This window comes from Petaurus breviceps, unplaced genomic scaffold, assembly GCF_028583685.1.
Source record: "Petaurus breviceps papuanus isolate PSGF00001 unplaced genomic scaffold, PetGlider_PUasm1.0 176, whole genome shotgun sequence".
NCBI lineage: Eukaryota > Metazoa > Chordata > Mammalia > Diprotodontia > Petauridae > Petaurus > Petaurus breviceps.
This window is the reverse complement of record NW_027185771.1, coordinates 27552906-27571176: the sequence shown is the minus strand read 5'-3', so window position 1 is coordinate 27571176 and position 18271 is coordinate 27552906.

The window sequence follows — 18271 nt, the reverse complement described above, 5'->3', positions numbered from 1 at the left end:
TCAGGGATATACAAAGATAACTATAAGATGATTCTTTCCCTCCTGAAATTGGAATCCATAGGCTATACTCCTTCAAGATAGTGTGCTCTAATATAGGGAAGTGAGATGTGATAGTCAACTCTATAAAATGATGAATGGAAACTTAGATCCAGGAAATAAGAAAGGTACTATGACCAAGTGAGGGCACCAAAGATAAACTATGTTTATTCCCTAAATTTAATTTTGGTTTATTTGGGCTGAGTTTTTTTATTCAGTCAGCTAGGTGGTGAATCAGACAGTATGCAGGGTCTGAAATCAGACAAACTTGAGGCCAAATCTAGCCTCAGGCACTTACTAACTGGGTAATCCTGGGCAAATCACTTAACCTCTGTCTTCCTCAATTTCATCAAATATAAAATGGAAATAACAATAGCACTTACATCACAGCATCATTGTGAAGATCAAATGATATAATATGCAACTTGTTAAGTTAACTTGTAGTACATGATAGATGCATAATGAAGCTTATTTCCTTTCATTTTATGTTTTGTACAAGAAAAATAATGTATTACTTGGCCCTGAAAATTATAATTTATTTTTTGAAGTACTATGACAAAATATGATGTATGTGTTCTTTATTTTTTATGGTTTTTTTGTGTTTTTGTTTCTTGGGATATTATATTGCTGCTTCTCAACACGAGTATTCTTCCAATTAAAGATGATGTTGCTTTGGGGCAGCCAGGTAGCACAGTGAGTAAGAGCATTGGCTCCAGTGTCAGGATGACCTGGAGATCGAATCCCAGGCTCAGACACTTAGAACCCACCCAGAAACACCTGGCCATGTAACCTTGAGCAAGTTACTTAACCCCTATTGCTTATTAAAAAAAAAAAAAAAGATGATGTTGCTTTTTGTTGCTTTTTTTTGGGGGGGGTGGTAATGCTGGGTTTATGACAGTTACCCTACCAAAGTTTAAATACTTGCAAATCTTGACTATAAGTATGTATCACTGGGAACACGGTGACTATGAAATATCAAAAGTCTTGGGATCACAAATTCAGAAATGGAAGGGATGTTTAAGGCGATCTATTCCAAGTGTCTTACTTTATGGATAAGGAAACAACTGAAACACAGAATATTTATGTGACATGTACAATGACAAATAACTTGTCAGCAACAGACTCAGGACTCAATCCTATGTCCCTTGATTCAAAATGCAGTATTATTTCTATGCCACCATTTTTGCCTTCAGATATGAACTTAATGATGTGCTGCTTACATATTTATATTTCAAGATGCACATAACTAATTCAGTGGGGCTCATGACCAGATAGGCTACAGGGTTAATTGTTTTCCATTGACAGAAATTTTCAGAAACTGTCTATTCAAGACGCTAAGAGACTGCATTTAAATGTCATTGGAATGTGTTCTTCTGTGGTATCTATGAAGCACTGATTTAGATATGACTGGAACCTTAAATTTCATTTATTCAAACCTCTCATTTTACAGTTGAAGAATCCAGGGTCTAGGGGATGTAAATGACTTGTCCAAAGTCACAAAGGTAGTAAGTGGCAGTGACCCCTCTATTATCCCTGCTCTCTCACTAATCTCCAAATTCCTCTCCATCTACTGGTAGATTCTATATTATCTACAAACACACCTAGATCTTCCCTGCATCCTCAAAAAAAAAGGGGGAGGGGCTGGAATTTGAACTGGAGTCTGTCCTCTCTTTTTGGCTAAATTCCGTCAGAAGATTGTCTACAATTGGTGCCTCCATTCTTTCTTATTTCATTCACTTTTTACCTCTCTGCCATCTGGATTCCAACCCCATCATTCAGCTGAAACTTTTTCTAAATTACCAATATCTCTTTACTGCCATATCTCATTCCTTTCCCTCAATCCTCTTCCTTGACCTCTTTGCAGGCTTTGATACTGTTGATCACTCTCTTCACCTTAATTATCCATAAATTCTAGGTTGCTTTTTTTTTCACTGACACTATTCTCTTTTGGTTCTCCTACCTGTCTGAGCACTTCTTTTCAATCTCTTTTGTTGGATATTTATCCAGGTCACGTTCATTAAGTGTGGTTGTCCCTCAAGGATTTTTTTCTATTTTTTTCTGTTTTTCACTACATACAATTTCCCTTGGTGATATCAAAAGTTCCCATTGTTCAATTGTCATCTCCGTTGGTGATTCACAGGTGTATATATCCAAATCTAATGTGTCTCCTGATGGCAAATCTTATATATCCAACAGCCAATAGATATCTCAAAATGGATGTTCTGTAGATTTTTTAAATGCAATACAACTAAAAGGGAGCTCATTATCTTCACCTCTAAGCTTTACCTTTTCCTACTTTTCCTACCATTGTTGAAGGCCCAGCCATCCTCCCAGTTACCTAAGCTCATAACCTAGATATCATCCTTGACTCTTCAAATTCTCTCATCCCCTCCCCCACATCCAATCTGCTGTTAAGATTAATCAGTTCTACCTTTGTAAAATCTCCCATATGAGCCCTCTTATCTCCTCTGACACTGCCACCACCACCTTAATAGAGGGTTTCTTTATCTCACGTCTAGACTATTGTAATAGCCTGCTGGATAGCATTCCTGTCTCAAGTCTTTCTACTTCATTACATGTTCAGTGTGTGATTGATCTTCCTAAAGCACATATCTGACCTATGCCCCAACCTTGAAACTATTCAATAAACTTCGATGGCTCCCTATCACCACCAGGATCAAATATAAAACTCCCTGTCTTTCACAACACTTCATAGCATACCCTAATCCTACCTTTCTAGTCCTCTTTAACCTGATTCTTACCTATTTACCTTTTGATCCAGTTACAATGGTTAATGGTTTTCTTACTGTTTTTCTCTCAAGATGCCCCTCTTCCTACTCCACATATTTTTATTAACTATCTCCCATGCCTAGAATTCTCCTCTACTTATCTCTGATTCCTGGCTTTTCTGGTTTCCAACAAGTCCCTACTAAAAATCCCACCTTTTTAAATTTATTTATTTTTTTATTTTCCCTAAATGCTACTACCTTCTTTCCTTTGCTTATTACTTATGCAACCTTTTGTCTCCCTCATTAGGCTTTGAACTCTTTGAAATCAGGTACTGTTGTTTTTCCTTTCTTTTTTATCTTCACAGCTTAAGTAAATACCTGGAACTTGAAAAAATAATTTTTAATGACTGCATGACTGAAATCAAATATTATGCTCTTTCAATTGTGCGTGTATAGTTCTCCCTGGTAGAATCCTAAATATCCAAATTTTGATGCATAGTTATAAGGAGTACCTCTATAGGCCTGATGGTACTTTGACTGAACTATGGCATTGAGATGAATTAATTAGGTTTGCAGAAGTCAAAATGAAACAATGAAACAGATCAAGTTTGTTGTGGGATCTTTCCATACCAATGGCCAAGCTCTGATTGGGAAGATGAGGTAGCTTGAGGCATTACCAACATAATATAATACAATTAGGGTAGGATTTTAGGGCCATGGCTTCTCAAATATAATGGAGCCCGAGCTTCCTATGGTCTATTACAACCCAGAAGTTGTAAGTATGTCTTTATTAACTAAATAAAGAAGATAGGTATTCAATAACTATAATGGCAGTTGCTTTCTTAGTTGTCTTTGACAAAACATGATTAAGATATTGAAGTTTGGAGTCCTTACTGAGGTGACTCTCTGGGGATAGCCAAGTTCAATAGTCAATGCTATGATGATCTTGAATAGTCTGGTAGTTTAAAAAAAATTATCTTGAAGGCCTTCTTATCCATTTCCTCATAGTGATATTGACCACTAGAGGTGGTACACACCACTGCATGAGGATGTGTTATAGGAATGTAAATTTTTAAGATCTTCCCTGCTCCTAGGTTAAGTGAACCTGGAGCCTGTGGTGAGAGGCTTGTTTTTCAGGAACACCCATACCTTGGGGCTTTGTGATTGGGCAGTGGGTCAAGAGGGTTGTTACATTCTCTGACCCAGGAGAAGCTATATAATCCCTGATAGGAGGCTTTGCTTTAGGGCTGACTTTGAGAAGGGTTGTGTGATTTGACCAGATGAAACTCTGGGCAGTCATTAAGAGTCCCCTGGCCTTGAAAAACCCAGATGTTGATGCTTCCCTCTCTGGTAACCGTGATTTGGTATGGATGTAATGGTTGGACAGTTGGAGACCTGTCTGCTTGAAATGTTTCTGTCTGTATACTCTGAAGTTCAGGGTGCTGACCTTTTTCCCCATGAACTAGGTAAATGATATATTTGATTGATTAAAGTAAGATTCTTAACCCATTTTGAGTTGCTTTCCTTTAGAAAAGCAAGTCTAAGAGCCTGTGTCTGTAGCCACCCTGGAGATGATAGGGTGCTTGCCGCTCCAGGATGGTAGACAGAGGGCTCTAAACAGAACTGGCAATGAATGACCTACCTTTACCAATCCTTTCCTAATTGATTTATGATAGATGTGAATTTCACTTACATATGTACCTTAATAACTGCAATAATCATGCAATGTTTCTGTGACTTTAGTTTTGGGGGAATGGATCTTGAATTGTTCTATTTCCAAGAAAAGGAAAATGGATCACATTAATTTTTCAATTTTCTATTCTATCTTTACCAGAAAGTAGAACTTAATGACCCATATCCTCAGGAAACCCAGGCTTGTAGTGAGTTTTAATGTTTCAAAATCTTGACACGAATTCCAAAATTTTAAATCATCTTGACTCAAACAGCTCAAAGTGGGGTGCAGCCAACAATGGTCACAAAGAATCCAAAGAAAAAGATGCACTGATGGAAGGGAAAAAAAGAGGGAAGGGATAGTATTTTAATCACTCCTTCTCAAAAAATGGAAACCAAAACCCAGTTGGATTTAGAAGCAATGAGGTAATTGAGAACATTCAATTTTCACTGGAGCTACTCAAGGAGTCTGGGAAGATTTATTTTGTCTTATTCCTCAAAATTTCTTGAACACATTGAAGAAAATAAGGTAAGCAAATAGGGATCAAAGCATTTGAAAGTGACTGCAATTGGAATGAAATGGAATCACTTATTAACAACCAGGATGAAGCAGAAATATTTTTTCTATATCTCCACCTTCATAGATAGATGGATGAATAGAGAGATTGATGGATGGATGGAGAGATAGATAGCAAAACTTTCAGATTACTCAGGGAAAAATTGTCTAACTGTCACTAAATATATGGGTGACTGGGGAATTAATAAAACTTTTATTCAATTTCCACTTTTTACATGCATGGTCTATGTGATCCTGGAAAACTCACAAATCTAACCAATGCTACCAGGAATATCTTTAAGACTACTGCAGAGAGGGTGTCTAGGTGGCTCAGTGAATAGAGCACCAGCCCTGGAGTCAGGAGGACCTGGATTCAGATCTGGCCTCAGACACTTAACACAAAAACTAGCCATGTGACCTTGGGCGAGTCACAACCCCAATTGCCCTCCAAAAAAAAAAAAAAAAAAAAAAAAGACTATTGCAGAGTGGACCCAACATGGTGGAGTTAAAGCAGGAAATCATCTTAACTACTCTATTAATTCTTTCAGTAATATCTAAAAAGTATTTTTAGAGTGGCAGAATCCATTGGAAAACAGAGTGCAGCAAATTTTCCAGCCCAGGGAAAGTACAGAGGGGTAGGATTTGTTGCACAAGACAGGGGGAGTGCAGAATGTGGAGCACTACGTGCATGGGCTGCACCAGCACAGACCTGAGCAGAGCAGAGCCAGAGCAAGCCTGGGTGAGTTGACCTAGGTACCGCCAAGGCTATTGCCAAAACTCTCACTGCAGGACATGGGGGTCTGTTGGAGCTGAGTAAGAAATAAGCACAGGACCTGTGGCAGTGGCAGCAGCTAGTCCTGAGGCTATCAGCCCACAGCCTGGAAGTTCAAAAATCAACTACCTGAACTTGTAGGAGCCAAGATGGTGGAGTAAACCATAGCTGCTCTTCTCTCTCTCTCTCTGAATATTGTCCCAGTATAAAATCCTGAAAGAGGAGAAACAGCTGGAGGTTTGGGAATTCTAGAGAAAGGACATGGTTGTAATTGTTCTGAGGTTAAAATGAAGGACAGGAGTTTTTCCAACAAGCCCCATCTCAGCCAAACAGCAGGAGGACCTGAACCCCAGGGGCTGGAGCCAGCAATCTCTAACAACAGAACCTCAGATATGCCTTCCCACAACCAGGGAAATCTGCAGACACCAGCACAGCTCTGGCCACCAGTGGCTGAGTCTGCCTAAGCTCTAGCCCAGGGGCATGGAGGCAAAATCCTGAAGCTGCCAGACCATCCCTCCCCCATACCTCATACTGTGAATTTCAGTGTAACCCCGGGGAAATACAAAAAGTCCTGGTCTTAACCTCAGTCTAGGCACTCAGAGGCCCCAGGACACAAAGGCAATAAACAGGCCCCTAATTTCCAGCATAAGAAGCATGGGTCACAGCCCTCTGTAACCCAGAAGCAGAGATCCACTTTAAAGCCCAGGAAACAAGCAATCACAATGGGCAAAAAGCAAATTGGAAAAACAAAGAATGTAGCATCCTACTATGGTGAGTAAGAAGAAATAAATTCAGAAGACAGCATATGCCCCCATCTGAAAACTCAAAAGGGAATATGAACTGGTCTCAAGCCCAAAGAGTATTCTTGGAAGAGTTCAACAAGGGTTTTAAAAGCCAAATTAGAGAGGTAGAAGATAAATAGATCAACTATTTTTAAAATATAATTGGCAAAATGAAAAAAAAAAATCACTGAAGAAAACAGCTCCTTATAAAGTAAAATTTGTCAAATGGGAAAGGAAGTTGAAAATCAGAGTGGAGAACATTATTCCTTAAAAGTAAAAACTGAACAAATGAAAAGGAGCTTCAAAAATTAACTGAAGAAAACAATTTGCTAAAGATTAGAATAATACTGTCATAGAGTACAAATATTTGGTAAATAAAAGAATCAGTCAAACCAAATCTAAAGCATGAAAAAATAGAAGAAAAAGTAAAATACCTCACTGGGAAAACAACTGATCTGGAAAACAGATCCAGGAGAGATAACCAAAGAATTATTGGTCTACCAGAAAGCCATAATGAAAAAAAGAGCCTGGACATCTTCCAAGAAATCATTAAGGGAAACTGCTCTGAGGTCCTAGAAGCAGAGTAAAATACTTATTGAAAAAATCAACCAAGGGGCGGCCAGGTAGCACAGCGAGTAAGAGCACCGGCTCCAGTGTTGAGAACACCTGGAGATCGAATCCCGGGCTCAGACACTTAGCACCCACCCAGAAACACCTGGCCATGTAACCTTGAGCAAGTTACTTAACCCCAATTGCTTAGGGGCGGCCAGGTGGCTCAGCGAGTAAGAGCACCGGCTCCAGTGTTGGGATGACCTGGATCAAATCCGGGCTCAGATACTCAGCACCACACCCAGAAATAATAATAACTGGCCATGTAACCTTGAGCAAGTTACTTAACCCCAATTGCTTAAAAAGAAAAAAAGAAAAAATCAACCAAACAGCTCCTGAAAGAGATTCCAAATTGAAAATTTCAAGGAATATTGTAGTAAAATTCCAGAATGATCAGGTCAAGGAGAAAATACTGCAAGGAGCCAGAAAGAAACAATTCACATATTGTGGAACTACAGTCAGGATCACACAGGATCTAGCAGCTTCTACATTGAAAGATCAGAGGAATTAGAATATGATAGTTTGTAAGGCAAAAGAGGATCAAGGATCAACTATCCATCAAAATTGAGCATAAGCTTTCAGGCAAGAAGATGGTCATTCAATGAAATAAAGGACTTCCAGATCTTCCTTATGAAAAAGCCAGAGCTCAATGGAAAATTTGATCTCCAAATACAAGTCTCAAGAGAGACATAGAAAGGTAAAAAAGGAAACACACACACACACACACACACACACACACACACACACCTTGTTATTCAATAATAGCAAACTGTTTACATCCCTATATGGGAGGATTATACCTGTCAATACTGAGAACTGTATAATATGACAATAAAAAGGAATAGATAGATAGATACATACATACATAGACAGAAAGACAGACAGGTAGAGAGAGAGAGAGAGAGAGAGAGGGTGTGGATATAAATTACCTAATGTGATTATTTAAAACCTTATTAAGGGGTACAATGGGATTGTAATTGGAGAAAAGGAAAAGAAGAGGCAGAAAATTTAAATTATGCAACATGAAGAGACATAAAAACATTGTTGTAGAGGGAAAGAAGGGAGGGAAATTAATATTGTAAGAGTTTTACTCTGGTTTTGGTTCAAGGAGGGAATAACATACTCAGTTAAGTATAGGATTCTAATGTGAAGAGACTCAAAAAACTTATTATAGTGAAGGGGAAAGAAGGGAGGGCAAGAACCATTGTTGGAGATTTACTCTCATCAGATTTGGTTCAAGGAGGGATAACATACTTTGTGACGTATAAAAGTCTAATGTGTCCTACAGGGAGTAGGAGGGAAAAGGGGAAAATGAGGGGAGGGAAGAAATAGTAAGGGGAAAGCTTAGGAAAAGGAAGGGAGGATGATAGGGAGGCAATATTAAAGGAGACAATGTTCAAAAGGAAAACTCCTAAGGAGGGGAAGGGAGAAAGGAGAAATGAAAGCATAACCAGGGGAGGGAATAGGTTGGAGAGAAAGACACAGATAGTGATCATAACTGTGAATATGAATTGCATGAACTCCCCCATAAAATGGAGGTGGAGAGCAGCATGGATTAAAAATCTTAAGGCTACAATATACTGTTTACAAGAAACATATTTGAAACAGGGAGATACATACACACAGGGTAAAGGAAAGAGACTGGAATCAAATATATCATGATTCAACTGAAGTAAAAAACAAAAAAAAGCAGGGGTAGCAAAGCTAATCTCAGACAAAGCAAAAGCAAAAATAGATCTAATTAAAAGAAATAACGAAGGAAACTGTATGCTGCTAAAGGGTATCATTGCTGATGAAATAATATCATTACTAAACATACATGCACTAAGGGGTATAGCATCCACATTCTTAGAAAAGAAGTTAAGGTAGGGGCAGCTAGGTGGCACAGTGAATAGAGCACCAGCCCTAGAATCAGGAGGACCTGAGTTCAAATCTGGTCTCAGATATTTAACACTTAACAGCTGTGTGATCTTGGGCAAGTCACTTAACCCCAACTGCCCTGTCCCCCCACCAAAAAAAAAGCAAAAAAAAAAAAAAGAATGAAAGAAAGAAAAAAGTTAAGGGAATTAAAGGAAGAAATAGAGAGCAAAACTATATGAGTGGGGGACCTCAAACTCCCCTTCTGTGAACTTGATTAATATGACCTCAAAATAAACAAGAAAGAAGTTAAGGAGGTGAATAGAATTTTATACAAGGTAGATATGATAGACCTCTGGAGAAAACTGAATGGGAATAAAAAGGAATATACCTTCTCTGTGGTACATGGCACATACATAAAAACTGACTATGTTCTAGGGCATAAAAACTTCACAATACAGTACAGAAAGGCAGAAATATTAAATGCATCCTTCTCAGATCATGATGCAATAAAAAGTATATGTAATAAGGGAACATGGAAACAGAGACTAAAAACTAATTGGAAACTAAATAATCTAATCCTAAAGAATGAGCGGGTCAAATAAATCATAGAAAAAAATGATAACTTCATTCAAGGTATGACAATAATGAGAAAAACATACCAGAACTTATGGAATGAAGTGAAAGTGATTCTTAGGGGAAGTTTTATATCTCTGAATGCTTACATCTATAAAATAGAGAAAAAGGAGATCAATGAATTGGGCATGCTACTGAAAAAGCTAGAAAAAGAACAAATTGAATATCCCCATTTAAATATAAAACTAGAAAAACCGAAAACCAAAGGAGAGATTAATAAAATAGAAATTAAGAAAATGATTGAACTAATAAATAAAACTGAGAGCTGGTTTTATGGGAAAAAACAATAAAATTGATAAACCTTTAGTCAATTTCATTTAAAAAAAAGAAAGAAGAAAACCAAATTACCAGTATCAAAAATGAAAAGGGTGAATTTACCTCCAATGAAGAGGAACTTATAACAATAATTAGGAATTGTTTTGCCCAATTGTATGCTCATAAATTTGACAAAATTAGTTTAATGAATAAGTATTTACAAAAAATATAATTTACCTAGATTAACTGAAGAGGAAGTAAAATACTTAAATAACCCCATCTCAGAAAAAGAAATTGAAAAAGCCATCAATGAACTGCCTAAGAAAATATATCCAGGGCCAGATGGATTTATAAGCAAATTCTATCAAACATTTAAAGAACAATTAATTACAATACTTTATAGATTATTTGGGAAAATTGGAGAAGAAGGAGTCCTACCAAATCCTTTTTCATGATACAAATATGGTACTGATTCCTAAATCGGGAAGAGCTAAAACAGAGAAAAAAAATTGTAAAACAATTTCCTTCATGAATATAGATGCAAAAATCTTAAATAAAATAGTAGTAAGGTTACAGCAATTTATCATGAGAACAATACACTTTGGTCAGGTAACATTTATTCCAGGAATGCAGGAATGGTTCAACTGTCAGTACAATCAATCATATCAACAACAAACCTCATCAAAACCATATGATTATCTCATTAGATGCAGAAAACCTTTTGATAAAATACAACACCCATTCCTATTAAAATCACTAGAAAGCATAGGAACAAATGGAATCTTCCTTAAAATAATAAATAGTATCTATCTCAAGCCATTAGCAAGTAATATATGTAATGGGTATAAGCTAGAAATATTTCCAATAACATTGGGGGTGAAACAAGGATGTCCGTTGTCACCCCTGTTATTCAGTTTGGTAGTAGAAATGTTAGCTGAAGTAATAAGAGAAGTAAAAGAAATCAAAGGAATCAGATTAGGCAAAGAAGAGACTAAACTATCACTCTGCAGATGATGCAATGATATGCTTAGAGAATCCTGGAAAATCATGTAAAAAAAACTACTTGAGATAATAAATAAATTTAGCAAAGTTGCAGGATATAAAATAAACCCACACAAATCCTCAGCATTCCTATATATTTCTAATGAAGCCCAATAGCAAGAAATAGGAAGAGAAATGTCACTTAAAGTTACTCTAGACATTATAAAATATTTGGGAGTCTACCTACCAAAACAAAATCAGGAACTATATGAACACAATTACAAAACACTTTTCACACAAATAAAGTCAGATCTAAATAATTGAAAAAAATCAGTTACTTGTGTTTAGGTTGAGTTAATATAATAAAAATGACAATTTTTACTTAAATTATTTTCCCCTTTTAGTTCCATACCACTCAATCTACCAAAATGTTATTTTATAGAGCTAGGAAAAAATAGTAACAAAATTCATCTGGAAGAACAAAATATCAAGGGAATTAATGGAAAGAAATGGTAGGACAGGGAGCCTAGCCATACCAGATTTTAAACTGTATGAAAAAGCAGCAGTCATCAAAACTACTTGGTACTGGCTGAGGAATAGAGTAGTGGATCAGTGGAATAGATTAGGTACACAAGACACAGTAGTCAATGATTATAGTAATCAACTCTTTGATCAACCCAAAGACTCCAGTTACTGGGATAAGAACTCACTATTTGACAAAACTGCTCAAAAAACTTCAAAATAGTGTGGCAGAAACTAGGCATAGATCAATTTCTTACACCATACACCAAAATAAAGCCCAAATGATTTAACAATCTAGATATAAAGACTGATACTATAAGCAATCTAGGAGAGCAAGGACTAGTTTACCTGTCAGATTTAAGGATAAGGAAAGAAATTATGATCAAACAAGAGATGGAGAGCATTATGAAAGGCAAAATGGATAATTGTGATTACATTAAATTGAAAAGTTTTTGTACAGATAAAACCAATGTAATCAATTTAGGAGGGAAGCAGAAAATTGGGAAGAATTTTTACAACCACTGTTTCTAAAAAAGGACTCATTTCTAAAATATACAGAGAACCAAGTCAAATATATAAGATACAAATCATTCCCCAATTGATAAATAGTCAAAGCATATGAACAGGTGGTTTTCAGAGAAAAAAAAAATAAAGATATTTATAATCATGAAAATATGATCTAAAAGTCTATTGATTAGAGGAATGCAAATCAAAACATCTCTGATGTACCACATCTCACCAGTCAGATTGGCTAACACAACAAAATAGGAAAATGATAAATGCTGGAGATATGGGGAAATTGGAACACTAATGCATTGTTGGTGGAATTGTGAACTGATCCAACCATTCTGGAGAGCAATTTGAAACTGTGCCTAAAGAGCAGAACCAGGACAACATTGTATACTATTACAGACACATCATATCTGTGATTACTGACTTTGATAGACTGGGTTCACCTTAGCACTTCAAGATTATAACAGGTTATAACACAACTTCAAAGAACTAAAGATGGAAAAGGCTATCCATAACCAGAGAAAGATTTATGGAGTCTTAATGTGCAGACTGAAGCAACCTCCTTGCTCTCTTTCTTTTTTGTTTTGTTTTGTTCCTTCTTTCTCATTGTTTGTTCCATTGAATATCATCCTTCTTGACAACTTGACTAATGTTCAATGAGAAGGTAATTGTAGCAACTACCTCAGATTGCATGCTCCCATAGGCAGGAAGGAGAGAGGAGATGGAGAGGGAAAAAATCTGGAACTCAAAAGAATTGAAGGTGATAAACTAAAAGCAAATAAATAAAGAAGTTATTTTTTAAAAGACTATTGTAGATTGCAAACTGTTCTTGTTCTGCATTATCAGAGGAAATTTCTTTACCAGGAGTGCTAAACACCAGTGACAACAAAGAAAGTAATAATGATGATGATCATGAAAATAATGAATTAAAGGGAAATTGAGCAATCAGGTCAGGAGGCAGGAATGAAAATATTTTGAGTTCATGGAATTTTATCAACACCAGGAAATACTTAGGGAATCTTTTTGTCAATTTGTTTTTCCCTTTAAGACAAATTCATTTTTGATCTGATTCATTGGGATTTGAATAGGAATGAAAGACTCCTTCCATCTTTATTTGGGTCTGATCTTAGAATCTAACTAATATTTTAATCTCAAGCTAGTCTTAGAATCTAAGTTTTTTCAACTAAGCCTTAGAACTGAGTGCTGGTCAAAACAATGAATTACCTGATCATAAAGTGGTTCCCAAACAAGGCTGCAGCTGTTATGACTAGTGTTTGAGTGAATAGAATTATGGTTTAGGAAGGAGCCTCTCTTCTATAAGATGTCCCTTGATTTGAGCTTTTGGCAACAGTACTGAGATGGCTTTCATTTTAATATAATTTAAATTAATTTTCAATAATGATCCAATGGCATTTGAGGCCAAGGAAACTGAATATTTCATTTCCAATGGTCTCTCCAAAAAGTCCTCAATAATTGAATTACATAAACGTTTAACCAGTCCATGTTGCATATAAAAGCCCTCTGTAAAAAAGCTGCTGTTGTATAAATGCTTGGCAACCTCACCTCGTATGCTGTACCAAATATAATGAAAATCTTTCTGGAATAAAACTGAGCCACTCGAGCTAATGAGGCTCCTGTTTAGGGTTCACTTTATTCCAACATTGCTTTTCATCATCGTTTATTCTCCGAATCATTTGATAATGGATTTTTTCTTATGAAAGAAAACATAAAATGCCTAAAAGTTGATAGAACAGCAGCTATAATGGTATGATGGATAATGCAAAAAAGCTATCATTGGATGCTCCTCCATATAGATTGCTTTAAAATGTCAGACTTGTAGAAGAGCAGATTATTGATCCGATAGACACTAAAGTATCACAGTAGCTTGGGAGTCATATATAAATACATATTAAGAGATTGTTTAAAATTCATATCATTGATCTAATTGATTGTAACAACTCCAAGGGAGCCATTGAGCTTTTTGTAAATAATACATCTGGTAGAAATTGAGCAAGCTGTTCAGAAACTCATAGAGATATTTTTATTCAAATTCTGAAGGTTATGATAATTTCATGTGGAAAGGGAAAAAAATCCCTGCAAAAGTCAGAGATGTGCTATAGCAATAAAAGACTATATTCTACTTAAAAAATTCTTTCTCATATCACCATTCTGGGAATTATTTTCACATCCCAGTATCGAATGCTTATAAATTTAACTGGAACAAATGTAAAGTATTGAATTTGGGTTCAAATAATCAGCACTAGTATATAGGAGGGAGCAATTATAGCTATGGAAAAATACTTGAGATATTAACCAGCCTAGAAGCCCTAAATAAATCAGTAATGTTACACAGAAGTCAAAAGTGCTAATACTATGGTAGACCTCTATAACAGAATCATGGCAGACATTGTGTGGAATAGTTAATAGAGTTCTTTATCTGTAGTTAGGAAAAATTCAAGTTCAAACACTGACATTTACTAGTTTTATGACCCTAAGCTAATCACTTATCACCTCAGTGCTTCAGGCAACTCCCTAACAATTATTTTATAAGTCCATTGTCTGCACACTATGCCAGAGGTCCAAATCAGCCAAAGTCATTCTTTTACATGCTTGGAGCTAAGAATACATGCACACAATCATATATGTGTGTGCATGTATATGTATATATGTATGTATCTATACAATACATACATATGTATGTGTAGTTTATATGTGTGTATATATGTATATGTGTGTATATATGCATATGTACAAATACATTTTAAAATACAAACTTGATTTTTTAAAATGTTAAATAAATAAATACTTAGTTCCTGTACAGTACAAAAAGATGTACAGGTCATATTTGTCCCTCAGGCAGTAGTTTGCTGACCTCTGTTCTAAATTGTATGTGGATTGCATCTTTCCATAGATGTTTGGAATCCGTCACACTTTAGGAATAGCATATCCTTTGGGTATTGGCATATGAGACATATAAACTTCATGTGAATGAAGAAAGTGATAGTATCTCTGAATTTTGTTCTAAGTAGACCATATATCAAATATTAGTTCTAGGCAATGCATCTTAATAAGAGGATGGACAGATGGTATAACATACAAAAAGAGAATTAGGGAAATTTAGACCATATGAGCTTTGTATTGGTGGCACCTGGGATGTGTAGCCTGGATAACAGAAGGGGAAAAAAAAAGAAATGTTATATAAGCAATAGAAAACTGTCCTCAGAATCAGGGAGATCTGGCTTCAAGTTCCATGTCATATTTATGTATGCATGCATAGATATGTAAATACATGTGCATGTATATATATATGTGTGTGTGTAAATATGCATTTATTATAAATAATATTAGATAAGTCTCATGATCTCACTGTCATTGAGAAAACTTTCTAAAATCTTTTTTATTTATCAACAAATTATTATATGCTAGGTAGAAGGAGTTCTCTTCCTCATTGAGAGTTCACTGTACCTCAGAAATCCTAGGTCCAGTTGGAGAGTGGGAATAAAATATTTAGGGAGAGCATGATAGTTATGTTCAAGTTGTCATGTGAAAGAGGCAGTAGAATTTTTCTGTTTGGTTCCTGTGGGATGAAGTAGAAACAATAGGTAGAAGATGCAGAAAAGCTGGTGCAGTGCAGTAATCCTTAAGTGCTTATTCTCCCAACTCTCACTGGATTAGCACATTAGGTTCCCAAAGAGGACAATTGTTTCTGAAACCCCAACTAGTGCAATTCTATTAAATATTAGCCAGAATTGATTAGATTTTAGAAAAGATTTTATATTATGGCATTATATAATAAGAAATTTGGTACAAAATCCTTCCTCCCCTCAAAAGAAAAATAAATTTGGAGATTATTCAGAGTTATACCTTGAGTCCAAGAGAAGAGTGGGCTTAAACATGAATACAATGGAAATGAAATACATTGAAAAGAGTGTCATAAAGTACAAAATCATGACTTGTGATTACTGAAAGTCCTTTTTATTTGAATCCATAGCTGGCATTATCTTTTGGTTACAGGGGTTAGAGGCCTTGAAATTTCTCCCCCTTCTCAGATGGTTATTATTCTGCAGTTGTTTATGTCTCGGTCCTTGGTATGTCTCTGCCCCACCTTGGACACATTATCCTCTATTGGCCCTTTCTCTCTGACAAAGTAGTCAATGGAACCTTAAGGAGGGAAGAAGTAGAAGAGAAATTCACTCCCACCTTGACTCAAAATGCTTGACTCAAAATGGAATCCTTCCTGCAGAAATGAAAACTTGCACAGCTGTTCAGATCCCTCCCAACTGAGCTCACTTATGCAATGACTGTCATTTTATACACGGCCCCATTAGGAGTGACCACTGTTGGATTACTACTTTGAAGGTATATTGTATTATGATTATTATACTGTAGAAAAAATCTTTGTACAGTTATGGGTTAGACTAGATGATTTACAGTTGCTATTATTTAATTACATTTAAAAGTCTTTCCTTAACAAACTAGGCTAAATATAAATATTGTTACAAATATAGTGATGGAATTCTAATAAAGCTGTTCCCAGTCCCGATATTCTAACTTCCTTAGCCCCACTGAACAACAGGCCCACTGCACCCACGTAGCCACTAACCCGCACATGCACAGACACACACTCAATATTCAAACTTCATATATACTTCACTGCTCACTAGAACAACAGATATGTCCATGTAAAGAGATCCCAGTCACTGCCTCTAGCTAGCCACTGCCCCCAGACTCATTCCTCATATTTCCCCCAGAAACAGCAGGTGTGTCCATCGACTCAGTCACAGCCACACCCATCTAATCCTAGACAGGCATTACCAGGATGCCCAAGCAGGATGTGGAACACTAAACAACAGAAGGGACTTCTCCTAAGTAGATACCTGCACAATAATAGTAAAGAGCTGATTTAGGGTGAACTTATGACATAGAAAGGCTTATTATAATACTATTATCATACATACATACCCCCCAATAGGTTTTTCTGTACTCATTGTGGGTAATCACATCTACATTTCCTCTGTGGCTGGGACACCTCCCCCATTACCTAATCCCTTAACAAACCCCTCCTGCCTTTTTAATATTCATAATTTCTGTTATCTATTTGCATCTTTATCCTATAAGAATCCATCTTGCTTTCTCTGAAGTTGTTTATTCCTCTTGGAACTAAACCCACTTCATGAGAGGTGTTAATCTCAATAAATGCTTCCACTTGGATTAGAGGTGGTCTGACTGAACTCTTTGAGAAGGTCATACCACAACACATCATTAAACTGCAACAGTTTTTGGCATCCCTGAGTGTGAAGAGTGGAAGCTGCAACAAAAGAACAACATTAAATTCTAGCCTACTCATTAGAAAAGTGTCTGGTCATGAAAGGAGGGAAATCATGCTTGAATATAAAAATAAAAGTAATGTAAATTTTTTTTTTTTGCTATTTGGAGGGCAATTGGGGTTATGTAACTTCCTCAAGGTCACATGGCTAGTTTTTTTGGGGTGTGTGTGTTAAGTGTCTGAGGCCGGATCCAAACTCAGGTCCTTCTGACTCCAGGGCCAGCACTCTACTCAATGTGCCACCTAGCTGCCCCCCGTAATGTAAAATTAAAAAAAAAGCAAAAAACTTTAAAAATCACTAGTAATTATTGATATAATATATTTTTTATAATACTTGACTGTCCCTATATATTTTATAGCCTTTATTTTGTTGCTAAAAACTAGAACAGCCATGTGAAATTGGCAGTTTTATAATAGTAATAATGGGAGAGCCAGGATAGTGAAGTAAACAGTAAATTACTGTAACTCTCCCATATTCACCTCCAAACAACCATAAAATAGCACCCCCAAATAAATAAATCCTGGAACAACAGAACCAGAAAAAAGACAGTGATATCATCTTTGAGACCATGAAACTTGGAAGATTTGCAGGAAAGGTCTATCTCACTCAAGTGAAAGGGGATCAAAGTCCAGGACAGGAAGTCTCCCACCAAGTCAGAAGGAAGACCCACCTCAGGAAAACAGAGATAATTCCTGAGCCCCAGTGTGATTGAGCAGTCAAACACCAATACCAGGATACCACTTCCCCCCCACCCCCCAGTGTGCCTCAGAATAATAATCAGTGGAATTGGCAGGCTACAACTCTGCAAAGTACCACTTGTTTCAGCATAGCCTTGGGCAAACAGGAAGCTTCCAGAGGCCAGACCTCCATGGGCTTCAGGGTAGCCCCAGAGAAATGCAAAAACATCCCATTAGCTTCAGTACACTCCAAAAAGGCAACACTAGGCACCAGGCTCAACACCAGGTAACTTGCTTCCCACAGAGTAAGCTATACCCACCCCAACCCTTCAGCCCAGCACCAACCAC